Source organism: Macaca nemestrina, chromosome 2, assembly GCF_043159975.1.
Source record: "Macaca nemestrina isolate mMacNem1 chromosome 2, mMacNem.hap1, whole genome shotgun sequence".
NCBI classification, from domain to species: domain Eukaryota; kingdom Metazoa; phylum Chordata; class Mammalia; order Primates; family Cercopithecidae; genus Macaca; species Macaca nemestrina.
In genome coordinates, this window is record NC_092126.1 from 22,708,425 (window position 1) to 22,721,990 (window position 13,566).

At 39.6% G+C, this 13,566-nt stretch overlaps 1 protein-coding gene and 1 non-coding gene across 4 annotated transcripts in view; both read right to left on the bottom strand.

Annotated features, from left to right (window-relative positions):
- The window catches only part of LOC105488933 (retinoic acid receptor beta), a 770,293-nt gene that overhangs the window by 261,585 nt on the left and 495,142 nt on the right, over nucleotides 1-13,566 (bottom strand). The window lies entirely within an intron of this gene.
- On the bottom strand, nucleotides 4,830-4,894 carry LOC112427900 (U7 small nuclear RNA). Its single transcript, XR_003019658.2, has one exon. It is a non-coding gene; the product is annotated as a U7 small nuclear RNA (small nuclear RNA).

Here is a 13,566-nt window from a genome sequence, read left to right on the forward strand (position 1 = left end):
CACCTGGAGTGGCAATTCTACTCGGCTTGATTCCTCATAATTATTTGCTGAATACATTGAGACTTGATTTTCATTTGCTTCAAGCTCTGTCAATAGCTTCTCCAAAGCGAGATCCTTCCTAAAATTCGTTGCCAGGCTTTGACCTACTTCCTTCTTATTCCTTCTCCCCTAGACAGAGCTTCCCCCTAAAATCTCTCTTGTTTATCACCTGTCTAGCCAAATCAACTGCCAAGGACAGGAATGCTGAAGTGAGGCAAAGTATTTATTTCCTGCTTTGTAGAGCCAGATACTTTAAGCGGAGAAAAAAAGTCCTCACTTGCTTCTAAGTAATGTTTTGTTTTGGTCAGAGCCACACATTAATTCACATGTCCAGGCTGCTTGTAAAATAAAACCAGAGGCATAAGAACTGATAAGAACATGCATTCCTATTTCCTTTCTCTACAAAAGAAAGCCTGATGGTGGTGGCTCATCACTTGTGAACACTGGACTTAAAATTTTAAAGAAAGCAGGGCTTAGCATGGAGGGATGGTTCTATCCAGTACTCAAATAAATGGCAAATTGAACTTACACACCGGGGAGGCAGAAGCAACTCACTAGGGAAGCTTCCTACAGAAACAAAAATTACTAAAACAACATGATGAGGTAAGTACAGTAGTACAATAAAGTCACCTATTTTTCTTCCATTAGTCTTTAGAGTCCTTTATAGTCAGCCCAGTGTAGTGACTGATCAGCACCAAAACTCCTCATTTTTCTTGGGAGGGAGAAACATGTCAGCAGGTCTCTGCACTTTACTATCACTGATATTCATCCCACCTGTTCTCTTTCGCTTTCCATGCTGTGTACCCACAGCTAGTAGGCTGCAGGTCTTTTTTTTTCTATGTCCATGCCAGGGCCTTTAAACCAATTCGGGACCTTCTGCATGGCTCAAGCTTGGGTCAGCTCCACAGCAGGCCTCTTATTTATTTTTTAGAAATTGTCTAAATTGCAACATAAAAACTGCAGTCAGAGTTATGCAAGTTTTATGTAGTTTTGTGGAGCCTGTTGAGGATGATCTTTTCCTAGAAAATGAATAGGTTTCCAAGCATTGCAGTATATGTGATTAATTGAGCCCAGTCTTCAGACCTTCTCTGGAGGTGCAATGCTATGGCTCCTGGGAATGTAATACAGTTGACTCTTAACATCCAAACTATGTCTATAATACAGGATCCAAGACAGCAAGATCCCTGTGCCTTTGCGGGTGTATGTGTTAAAACCAGAATGTCTTTTTTTTGCGGGGGGAAATGCTCTCAAATTAGGCAGAGTGTGATTTAAAAAAAAAACAAAAAACAAAAAACAAAAAAAACAAACTTAAGCTGAATTAAATTTAAAGGAATTTAATTGAGCAACGAACGATTTGCGATTCCAGCAGCCTCAGAGTAGACTCAGAGACTCCTGCGCAGCTACGTGGTGGAAGAAGATTTATGGACAGAAAAAGGAGAGTGACGTTCAGAAAACAGAAGTGAGGTACAGAAAGCGTTGAACTGATTACAGTTCAGTGTTTGCCCTATTTGAACATGGTTCAAACAGCTGGCTACATCTGAATGGCCAAACTCAGTGACCGGCACAAGTGTAGGCTACGGAGTATTTATACTTCCTGTTGTTATAGTTCACAATGTACAGAGAAACCTTCAGGCCAAGCTTAAAATATGGAAGGAGGCAGCTTTAGGTTAAACTTCATTTAGCAAGTGAGGTTTGTTTTGGTAGGGCAAAGCAATACAATTAGATCCCAGGAGACTTCTCCTTTAAGGGTGTTTCAAAACAATTTAATATTTTCAGATTATGTGACTTCCATTTCTGTTAAGCTAGTCTTGAATTTCTTATGAAGTAATGAACATAGACCTTTCAAGTGCAGGTTTTACTGCTATTACAGTCTCAGGTGAGGTAATAATCAAATATTTATTATATGGAAAGTAGTGGGCACTGCTACTCAGAATGGACCTTAACTGTTCTCTCGGAGACCTGGTTTTGAAGGTCCCCTGCTGTGCCAAGAACTAACCTTTGAGTGGTGATTTTGGGAAGGTCTGGTGAGGTGACCCTGGTGATGAAAGGCTCAGAGTAGTGGCCACTTACCAAGGGCTACACAAATATTTCAGTAATTTAATAACCACTAGAGTTGTATTAGTGAAAACTGATGAATGTCAGCCTTTCCTGGATAAAATTAAGTGAATAAATGAATGAACTTAAACTTATGAATAAGCGACATGACCTGAATCTTCCAGAAATCCACAAAAGCTTGTGCAGATAAGTTTGGTTTGCTAAATCTTTTCTTTTGAACTTCCCTATGGATAAAAGGGAGGTTCCTAGCAGGCTGACAGCTACCTTTTGGCTAGATGTCAAAGTAACTAGAGAGTGTAAATGATTCCAGCCAAACCATCAATAATTGACAGTGGGTAATTCAGTACATAGACTCCACAGCCACCTATCTACAAAGGTGGCAAAGAGAATGTCTGTTTCTCTTCACCCATTCAATTTAGACACCAGCCCACCCTTCAATAATGCCACACATTCCAATCATGAAAAACAAATGGTGTGACAATAGCCAGGGGACTTTCAGAGCAGAGCATCCCTTTGGTAAACACAGCCTCTAGATACTATCTCTTGCTCTCCCACGGGATGCCTGCTGCAAAGGAGGCTGAAATGCAACGGGTTAGGAAACTAGCGCTTTTATGGTCTAAGTGACCAAAATGTAGCTCATGAGTTTCAGAAAACGTTTATGTTTTGGTACTTTGCTTAATTCTCTCTCTCTCTCTCTGTGTGTGTGTGTGTGTGCCACACACACGCAGGCATACACATGTTTCAATGCTCAATAACAGTGATTTTATTGTGAAACCTATGGTTCAATGAAAGATTTAGTGTTGAATGTTTGTAGAGATAAATTACAATTTTTACATCTAACTGACCCGTGCTTTGGATTATTCTGTCTAGGTAAACTTAGTTCAACTAAATTCATCCATTTATTCATTCAACAAATATTTACTGAGTATCTACTCTAAATCACCTACTCTTCTAAGGCTCTGGGGATGTAGACAGGGAAGAGGGCAAACAAGAAACCTATCCTCCTGGAATGTACATTCTAGGGCAAAAAAAAGGTATTTATAATTTCAGGTAATAGTACTGTACAAAAAAATAAAGCAGGGTAAAGGGTTAGAGGTGACTGAGGATACCTTAGTAAGGGTGGTCATGAAAGGCCTTTGTAAGGAGGTGATGTCTGAACAACTAATTGAAAAATACGAGGAGAAGAGGCAGGTAAAGATTTGGTGGAAGAACATTTCGGGCAGAGAGAACAATAAAAGCAAAAGCCTTGAGGTGGGAATGATGTCGATGCATTTCAGACACATCAAGAAGTCGACTTTCCTGAGTAGAATGAACGAGAGGGCAAATGTAGAAAGTGAGGCTAAATGTAACTGTTGCTAAAGCCCCGTAAGGTGAGGTCTTCTGACAGACTGAGGGAACTTTTCAAATAAATGCTGTAGATTCTCTCTGAATTCCTAAGAGCTTCCTAAATTAACTCTAATGGTTGTGATTAGGATTCTGAATTGGAGAATCATGTTCATACACACAATACTTTATTATTGTTGATACATGGAACATTTTGCCTTGCTATTCTGTAGTGAATATATTCTAACTTTTTGTGGGGGTGGGGGTGGGGGTGGGTAAGAAAAAGGATGGTGATAGTGGTTGACATATCCACAGATGAGCAAAATGTACATTTTTTGTTTCTGCCTCTTCTGATTTAGTACATGGTCTCAAATCTCTCACTTTTCAGGGGCATCCCATTCTGATACATTGAGATCTAATGGCGTTTAGCTCTACTAGAAAGTAATATCTGTGAGGGCAGGGACTTGCTCATCACTGCATCCATGGTGATTTATAAATAATTATTGAACTCGTCCACACACTCTGCCCAGCTTCATTTACTTCCTTGTCCTTTATCTTTCCTCCCTTAAACCTCACCGAGAAGGACCCTGCTCTGAGAGGAGCACAGCAGGACACTCTGGGTCTCCCAAGTGAGCAGTTCTACAGTGTCAATCACTCTGTCATCCTGAACATAATGTGATACAGACCATTTCTTGGAAAAACCCCAATTCTCCCGGTATTGCTTGACCACATTAACCTTTAGGTAATTGGCACTAAACTTAGAACTTAGGATTAGTTCAGTGGAATTCCAGCTAATGAGAGAGGTGGCCATAAATGTCCAAATGTCACTGTTGAAAATTTGTTTCAAGTATCATATGTTACTGGGCAGACAGGAAGGACCATCCCTCCTTGTCCTGCTCCAAAGCTGAAATACTTATAAGCATTTAATATCAAAGAAGAATTGGGCCAGGCAGTTGTATTACAGAGAAGTCTAACATTTGATTTTTGCCCACAAGAGGTGGAATAATGACAATAATAAGAAGCCATTAAACAAATACTAAATGAATAAAATACATTTTATTACCAAGTACCTTGAACTCTAAAAGCACCTAAAATTATAATAGAAAATAGTAAGTACTGAAGTTATTTGTGGAATTAAATTTAATTGTGTTATTTATATTGAGGCTATTATTTTTAAAACATATATGTTGTTCTCATAATAGACTATACATATAAAAGAAAAGGTGTAAGAAAGAAAAACTGCTAAATCTCTGAACCCAGAATGACCTCTCTCAGGATTTTGGTTTATATTCTTCCAGTTGTCTTTATCTTTCTCTTCTTACATAGATAAGATCATATGGAATACATAATTTTATTTCCTTTTTTCCTCTTAAGATCATAGCATGTTTTGAATATTTTTTTCCCTCCCTAGTGGGGGTGTCTTCTAGTGAAAACCGAAAAAACCTACTAGGAAAATTCTAAAAGAACTTTAACACTTGTTATGTATGTTTTAAAAACCTTTGTTTTAGAGGCTGAATAATACTCAAATAAGTGAACGTTTATTAATGAGACTTTGAAAGTTTATGTATGGCTACACTACTAAAATATTTCCACATTTAAATGCTTTACATGTTCTCCTGTGTTTTCCTGTGGACTGTTCCCTGGTCACATAGGTGACAAAATATCAGTACAAGAAGAGAATATAGCAGAGATCATAATAGATGAGGTTGTCAGAGGCAGAAACAGAGTTTCCCTGTCTGCTCTTGCAGAAAGTAAATGTGAAATTCTGGCAATTTGGTTGGGTTATTTGGTCTCCAGCAGGGCCCCTCTCAGGAAGTGAACTCACAGTGGCCTTTCAGTTGACAGCCAGAAGATGGGGTAAATGCTGTTAGCAGTTACCCTAGGGCAGAAAACTTAAGAGGTGACTGCACAATGGAACTGGGGAAGCCAAGAGAAGGTAATGAGGTGCCAAACCTGGCCTGATATGCACAAGGCAGGAGACAGAAGCCAAGAAAATACACGCCAACATGCCGGGCTTCAGAGGTCTGTCACACCGTGGATTGCTTCTGCAAAGCTTTTCAGTTCATAATCAGTGCCCTGTAACTGATAATTATTTTTATCCAAGAATTAATTTTCAAAAATCCGTGGGCTCTGCCTTCTAGGCACTTAGGATGGCCTTCTAGCATTGTACTTACAAGTTCATGATGTGTGTGGCCTTATCTAAAATCGAGTGGCAACTGCTGCTTATTGAACATTTGGTATGTGCTACACACCAAAGCACTCACTGAACATCCATTCACTCAGTTAAGCCTCCCTACCAAACATATACAGTACGCCTGTGTGATTACCATCCCCATATTATAGCTGAGGAAACAGAGGCAGAGAGAAGTTGCCCAGGGTCAGCCAGCCAGCATGGGTGGGGGCTGGAATTCACACCCCCGCCTAATACCAGAGCCTATGCTCTTGACTCCTCTAACCCCTGTCTCTCCCCTTCCCTAAGTAACCCCAACAAAAGCCAAATTGTTTCTTATCTCCTCATTCTCCACAACTCACACTGATCTGAAAAAAGAAGGCGACCAACACATGTTACTTGAATTGAATCAGCCACAATGAATATTTCTTTTCAATTTCTTTGTCAAAGTAATATACATACATAATTAAAATGGTGCTGAAAGAAATTTAACAATTTAAGAAAATTCCCTACACCCTGAACTCTCATTTTTTCCCTTCCCGTTCCATTTTTTGGAGGCAACCACTAATTTATTTATTTTTTATATTAATGATTTACTTATTATTATTTTTAAATTATACTTTAAGTTCTAGGGTACATGTGCACAACGTGCAGGTTTGTTACAAATGTTTACATGTGCCATGTTGGTGTGCTGCACCCATTAACTCATCATTTACATTAGGTGTATCTCCTAATGCTATCCCTCCCCTCTCCCCACTCCCCACAATAGGTCCCGGTGTGTAATGTTCCCCATCCTGTGTCCAAGTGTTCTTATTGTTCAGTTCCCACCTATGAGTGAGAACATGCGGTGTTTGGTTTTCTGTCCTTGCTATAGTTTGCTCAGAATGATGGTTTCCAGCTTATTTCATGTCCATACAAGGACATGAACTCATCCTTTTTTATGACTGCATAGTATTCCATAGTGTGTATGTGCCACATTTTCTTAATCCAGTCTACCATTGATGGGCGTTTGGCTTGGTTCCAAGTCTTTGCTATTGCGAACAGTGCTGCAAAAATGTACGTGTGCATGTGTCTTTATAGCAGCATGATTTATAATCCTTTGGGTATATACCCAGTAATGGGATGGCTGGGTCAAATGGTATTTCTAGTTCTAGATCCTTGAGGAATCATCACACTGTCTTCCACAATGGTTGAACTAGTTTACAGTCCCACCAACAGTATAAAAGTGTTCCTATTTCTCCACATCCTCTCCAGCACCTGTTGTTTCCTGACTTTTTAATTATCACCATTCTAACTGGTGTGAGATGGGATCTCATCGTGGTTTTGATTTGCATTTCTTTAATGGCCAGTGATGACGAGCAGTTTTTTCATGTGTCTCTTGGCTGTATGAATGTCTTCTTTTGAGAAGTGTCTGTTCATATCCTTTGCCCACTTTTTGATGGGGTTGGTTTTTTCTTGTAAATTTAATTGAGTTCTTTATAGGTTGTGGATATTAGCCGTTTTTCAGATGAGTAGATTGCAAAAATTTTCTCCCATTCTGTAGGTTGCCTGTTCACTCTGATGGTAGTTTCTTTTGCTGTGCAGAAGCTCTTTAGTTTAATTAGATCCCACTTGTCCATTTTGGCTTTTGTTGCCATTGCTTTTGGTGTTTTAGACATGAAGCCCTTGCCCATGCCTATGTCCTGAATGGTATTACCTAGGTTTTCTTCTAGGGTTTTTATGGTTTTAGGTCTAACATTTAAGTTTCTAATCCATCTTGAATTAATTTTCGTATATGAGTAAGGAAAGGATATACTTTCAGCTTTCTACTTATGACTAGCCAATTTTCCCAGCACCATTTATTAAATAGGGAATCCTTTCCCCATTTCTTGTTTCTCTCAGGTTTGTCAAAGATCGGATGGCTGTAGATGTGTGGTATTATTTCTGAGGGCTCTGTTCTGTTCCATTGGTCTATATCTCTGTTTTGGTACCAGTACCATGCTGTTTTGGTTACTGTAGCCTTGTAGTATAGTTTGAAGTCAGGTAGCATGATGCCTCCAGCTTTGTTCTTTTGGCTTAGGATTGTCTTGGCAATGTGGGCTCTTTTTTGGTTCCATATGAACTTTAAAGTAGTTTCTTCCAATTCTGTGAAGAAAGTCATTGGTAACTTGATGGGGATGGCACTGAATCTATAAATTACCTTGGGCAGTATGGCCATTTTCATGATATTGATTCTTCCTATCCATGAGCATGGAATGTTCTTCCATTTGTTTGTGTCCTCTTTTATTTCACTGAGCAGTGGTTTGTAGTTCTCCTTGAAGAGGTCCTTCACATCCCTTGTAAGTTGGATTCCTAGGTATTTTTTTCTCTTTGCAGCAATTGTGAATGGGAGTTCACTCATTATTTGGCTCTCTGTTTGTCTGTTATTGGTGTATAAGAATGCTTGTGATTTTTGCACATCGATTTTATATCCTGAGAATTTGTTAAAGTTGCTTATTAGCTTAAGGAGATTTTGGGCTGAGATGATGGGGTTTCCTAAATGTACAATCATGTCATCTGCAAACAGGGACAATTTGACTTCCTCTTTTCCTAATTGAATACCCTTTATTTCTTTCTCCTGCCTGACTGCCCTGGCCAGAACTTCCAACACTATGTTGAATAGGAGCAGTGAGAGAGGGCATCTCTGTCTTGTGCCAGTTTTCAAAGGGAATGCTTCCAGTTTTTGCCCATTCAGTATGATATTGGCTGTGGGTTTGTCATAAATAGCTCTTATTATTTTGAGATACGTACCATCAATACCTAGTTTATTGAGAGTTTTTAGCATGAAGAGCTGTTGAATTTTGTTGAAGGTCTCTTCTGCATCTGTTGAGATAATCATGCGGTTTTTGTCTGTGGTTCTGTTTATATGCTGGATTACGTTTATTGAATTGCATATGTTGAACCAGTCTTGCATCCCAGGGGTGAAGCCAACTTAATCATGGTGGATAAGCTTTTTGATGTGCTGCTGGATTCGGTTTGCCAGTATCTTATTGAGGATTTTTGCATTGATGTTCATCAGGGATATTAGTCTAAAATTCTCTTTTTTTGTTATGTCTCTGCCAGGCTTTGGTATCAGGATGTTGTTGGCCTCATAAAATGAGTTAGGGAGGATTCCCTCTTTTTCTATTGATTGGAATAATTTCAGAAGGAATGGTACCAGCTCCTTTTCATACTTCTGGTAGAATTTGGCTGTGAATCCGTCTGGTCCTGGACTTTTTTTGGGTGGTAGGCTATTAATTATTGCCTCAATTTCAGAGCCTGTTATTGGTCTATTCAGGGATTCAACTTCTTCCTGGTTTAGTCTTGGGAGGGTGTATGTGTCCAGGACTTTATCCATTTCTTCTAGATTTTCTAGTTTATTTACATAGAGATGGTTACAGTATTCTCTAATGGTAGTTTGTATTTCTGCAGGATCAGTGGTGATATCCGCTTTATCATTTTTTATTGCATCTGTTTGATTCTTTTCTCTTTTCTTCTTTATTAGTCTTGCTAGAAGTCTATCAATTTGGTTGATCTTTTCAAAAAACCAGCTCCTGGATTCATTGATTTTTTGGAGGGTTTTTTGTGTGTCTCTCCTTCAGTTCTGCTCTGATCTTAGTTGTTTCTTGCTTTCTGCTAGCTTTTGAATGTGTTTGCTCTTGCTTTTCTAGTTCTTTTAATTGTGATATTAGGGTGTCAATTTTAGATCTTTCCTGCTTTCTCCTGTGGGCATTTAGTGCTATAAATTTCCCTCTACACACTGCTTTAAATGTGTCCCAGAGATTCTGGTACGTTGTGTCTTTGTTCTCATTGGTTTCAACGAACATCTTTGTTTCTGCCTTCACTTCGTTATGTACCCAGTTGTCATTCAGGAGCAGCTTGTTCAGTTTCCATGTAGTTGAGCAGTTTTGAGTGAGTTTCTTAATCTTGAGTTCTAGTTTGATTGCACTATGGTCTGAGAGACAGTTTGTTATAATTTCTGTTCTTTTACATTTGCTGAGGAGTGCTTTACTTCCAATTATATGGTCAATTTTGGAATAAGTGCGATGTGGTGCTGAAAAGAATGTATATTCTGTTGATTTGGGGTGGAGAGTTCTCTAGATGTCTATTAGGTCCACTTGGTGTAGAGCTGAGTTCAAGTCCTGGATATCCTTGTTTACTTTCTGTCTCATTGATCTGTCTAATGTTGACAGTGAGGTGTTAAAGTCTCCCATTATTATCATGTGGGAATCTAAGTCTCTTTGTAGGTCTCTCAGGACTTGCTTTATGAATCTGGGTGCTCCTGTATTGGGTGCATATATATTTAGGATAGTTAGCTCTTCTTGTTGAATTGATCCCTTTACCATTATGTAATGGCCTTGTTTGTCTCTTCTGATCTTTATTGGTTTAAAGTCTGTTTTATCAGAGACTAGGATTGCAACCCCTGCTTTTTTTTTGTTTTCCATTTGCTTGGTAGATCTTCCTCCATCCCTTCATTTTGAGGCTATGTGTGTCTCTGCATGTGAGATGAGTCTCCTGAATACAGCACACTGATGAGTCTTGACTCTTTATCCAATTTGCCAGTCTGTGTCTTTTAATTGGAATATTTAGCCCATTTACATTTAAGGTTAATATTGTTATGTGTGTACTTGATCCTGTCATCATGATGTTAGCTGGTTATTTTGCTCGTTAGTTGATGCAGTTTCTTGCTAGCATCGATGGTCTTTACACTTTGGCATGTTTTTTTCAGTGGCTGGTACCAGTTGTTCCTTTTCATATTTAGTGCTTCCTTCAGGAGCTCTTGTAAGGCAGGCCTGGTGGTGACAAAATCTCTCAGCATATGCTTGTCTGTAAAGGATTTTATTTCTCCTTCACTTATGAAGCTTAGTTTGGCTGGATATAAAATTCTGGGTTGAAAATTCTTTTCTTTAAGAATGTTAAATATTGGCCCCCACTCTCTTCTCGCTTGTAGAGTTTCTGCTGAGAGATCCGCTGTTAGTCTGATGGGCTTCCCTTTCTGAGTAACCCGACCTTTCTCTCTGGCTGCCCTTAACATTTTTTTCTTTCATTTCAACTTCGGTGAATCTGACAATTATGTGTCTTGGAGTGTCTCTTCTTGAGGAGTATCTTTGTGGCATTCTCCGTATTTCCTGAATTTGAATCTTAGCTTGCCTTGCTAGGTTGGGGAAGTTCTCCTGGATAATACTGAAGAGTATTTTACAGCCTGGTTCCATTCTCCCCGTCACTTTCAGGTGTACCAATCAGACGTAGATTTGGTCTTTTAACATAATCCTGTATTTCTTGGAGGCTTTGTTCGTTTCTTTTTACTCTTTTTTTCTCTAAACTTCTCTTCTTGCTTCATTTCATTCATTTGATCTTCAATCACTGATACCCTTTCTTCCACTTGATCAAATTGGCTACTGAAGCTTGTGCATGTGTCATGTAGTTCTTGTGCCATGGTTTTCAGCTCTATCAGGTCATTTAAGGTCTTTTCTATGCTGTTTATTCTAGTTAGCCATTCGTCTAATATTTTTTCAAGGTTTTTATCTTCTTTGTGATGGGTTCAAACATCTTCCTTTAGTTCGGAGAAATTTGTTATTACCGATCATCTGAAGCCTTCTTCTCTCAACTCATCAAAGTCATTCTCTGTCCAGCTTTGTTCCGTTGCTGGTGAGGAGCTGTGTTCCTTTGGAGGGGGAGAGGCACTCTTATTTTTACAATTTTCAGCTTTTCTGCTCTGGTTTCTCCCCATCTTTGTCGTTTTATCTATCTTTGGTCTTTGATGATGGTGATGTACAGATGGGGTTTTGGTGTGGATGTCCTTTCTGTTAGTTTTCCTTCTAACGGTCAGGACCCTCAGCTGCAGGTCTGCTGAAGTTTGCTGGAGGTCCACTCCAGATCCTGTTTGCCTAGGTATCACCAGCAGAGGCTGCAGAACGGTAAATGTTGCTGCCTGATCCTTCCTCTGGAAGTTTCGTCTCACAGGAGCACCCAACTGTATGAGGTATCAGGCAGCCCCTACTGGGAGGTGCCTCCCAGTTAGGCTCCTCGGGGGTCAGGGACCGACTTGAGGAGGCAGTCTGTCCATTCTCAGATGTGAAACTCCATATTGGGAGAACTACTACTCTCTTCAAAGCTGTCAGACAGGGATGTTTAAATCTGCAGAAGTTTCTGCAGCTTTTTGTTTAGCTATGCCCTGCCCCCAGAGGTGAAGTCTATAGAGGCAGGCAGGCCTCATTGAGCAGCATTGGGCTCCATCCAGTTCGAGCTTCTGGCCACTCTGTTTACCTACTCAAGCCTCAGCAATGGTGGACATCCCCCCCTTTGTCTCGCTGCCACCTTGCAGTTGGATCTCAGACTGCTGTGCTAGCAGTGAGCGAGGCTGCGTGGGCGTGGGACCCTTTGAGCCAGGTGTGGGATATAATCTCCTGGTGTGCCATTTGCTAAGACCATTGGAAAAACTCAGTATTAGAGTGAGAGTGTCCTGATTTTCCAGGTACCGTCTGTCATGACTTCCCTTGGCTAGGAAAGGGAAGTCCCCGACCCCTTGCACTGCCTGGGTGAGGCGATGCCCTGCCCTGCTTCAGCTCATGCTCTGTGGGCTGCACCCATTGTCTGACAAACTCCAGTGAGATGGACCCGGTACCTCAGTTAGAAATGCAGAAATAGCCCATCTTCTGTGTATCTCACACTTGGAGCTGTAGACTGGAGCTGTTCCTTTTCGACCATCTTGGAACCTCCCCCTATTTCACTTATTTGTTTTTACTTTTTTTTTGAGACAGAGTCTTGCTCTGTTGCCCAGGCTAGAGTGCAGTGGCATGATCTTGGCTCACTGCAAACTCAGCCTCCCGGGTTCAAGTGATTCTTCTGCCTCAGCCTCTCTAGTAGCTGGGACTGTAGGTGTGCACCACGGTGCTCAGCTAATTTTTGTATTTTTAGTAAAGATGGGGTTTTGCCATGTTGGCCAGCCTAGTCTTGAACTCCTGACCTGAGGTGATCCGCCCGCCTCAGTCTTCCAAAGTGTTGGGATTACAGGCTTGAGCCACTGCACCCAGCCCAGAGGTAACTACTTAAATCTCTAATCCATTTATTCTGATCTCTAGATTGCCAAATATCTTGTATTGCTATTTCTTAATATACCAATTTTATACTGCATATTGATATTCTTTATGGGACAAGAGGAATTAGCTCTCTTATACCATCCTCCTGCTTACTTCATTTAAAGATATATATTGCTAATAATACTTTAGAACTATTTATAATTCTTGATAAGGTTTTCGTTAAATAGTGTTTAAAAGTACTATGTATTATTTACTGCAAAGGCAACTAGTGTACTCCGTTCTATTTCTCATACAAATTCTTATTTTTCTGCAAGTTGATTGTTGCTTCTCTTTTTAAACTTGCTTAGTCATATACCTACTCTTAATTTTCTTTCATATGCCTCATTATTAGTATTACTTTGCAATAGTTAAATAGACCAGATAATGTACCAATTACATTGTTTGTATCCAATCTGAACTTGTTTCTTTCTAGAGCCATACATACAGCTGTCATGTGAGACTTTACCTTTTCTCATCATCTCAATATTGCTTTACATTTCTGATTTGTGTTGGACACTTAGTTTCATGAATCCTTTCTGTTTCATAGTTAACTGCCTAATCTGGTTAAAGCCAAACCTCAAGGATCAGATTAGTAAAGAGTACAGTGGAGAGAAACATTCTGAGACCTTACATGTCTAAAGATGTCTCTATTCCATGCTCAAACTTAAAAGTTTTGGCAGGTATAGAATTCTAGGTTGATAGTCGTTTTCTGTCAGAATTATAAAAATATTGCTTTTTTGTTTTTCTCTCTTCTATTGTAGCTATTAAAGTCTGATGATTTTCTGATTCAAATTGCTATGATTATAACTTTCCCTCTACTTTTTTGGATCTGTTATTTTGAAATATTGTAGTAGTGCTGCTTGATATGAATCTTTTAAAAATTTTTCCAATAACTGTACCTAG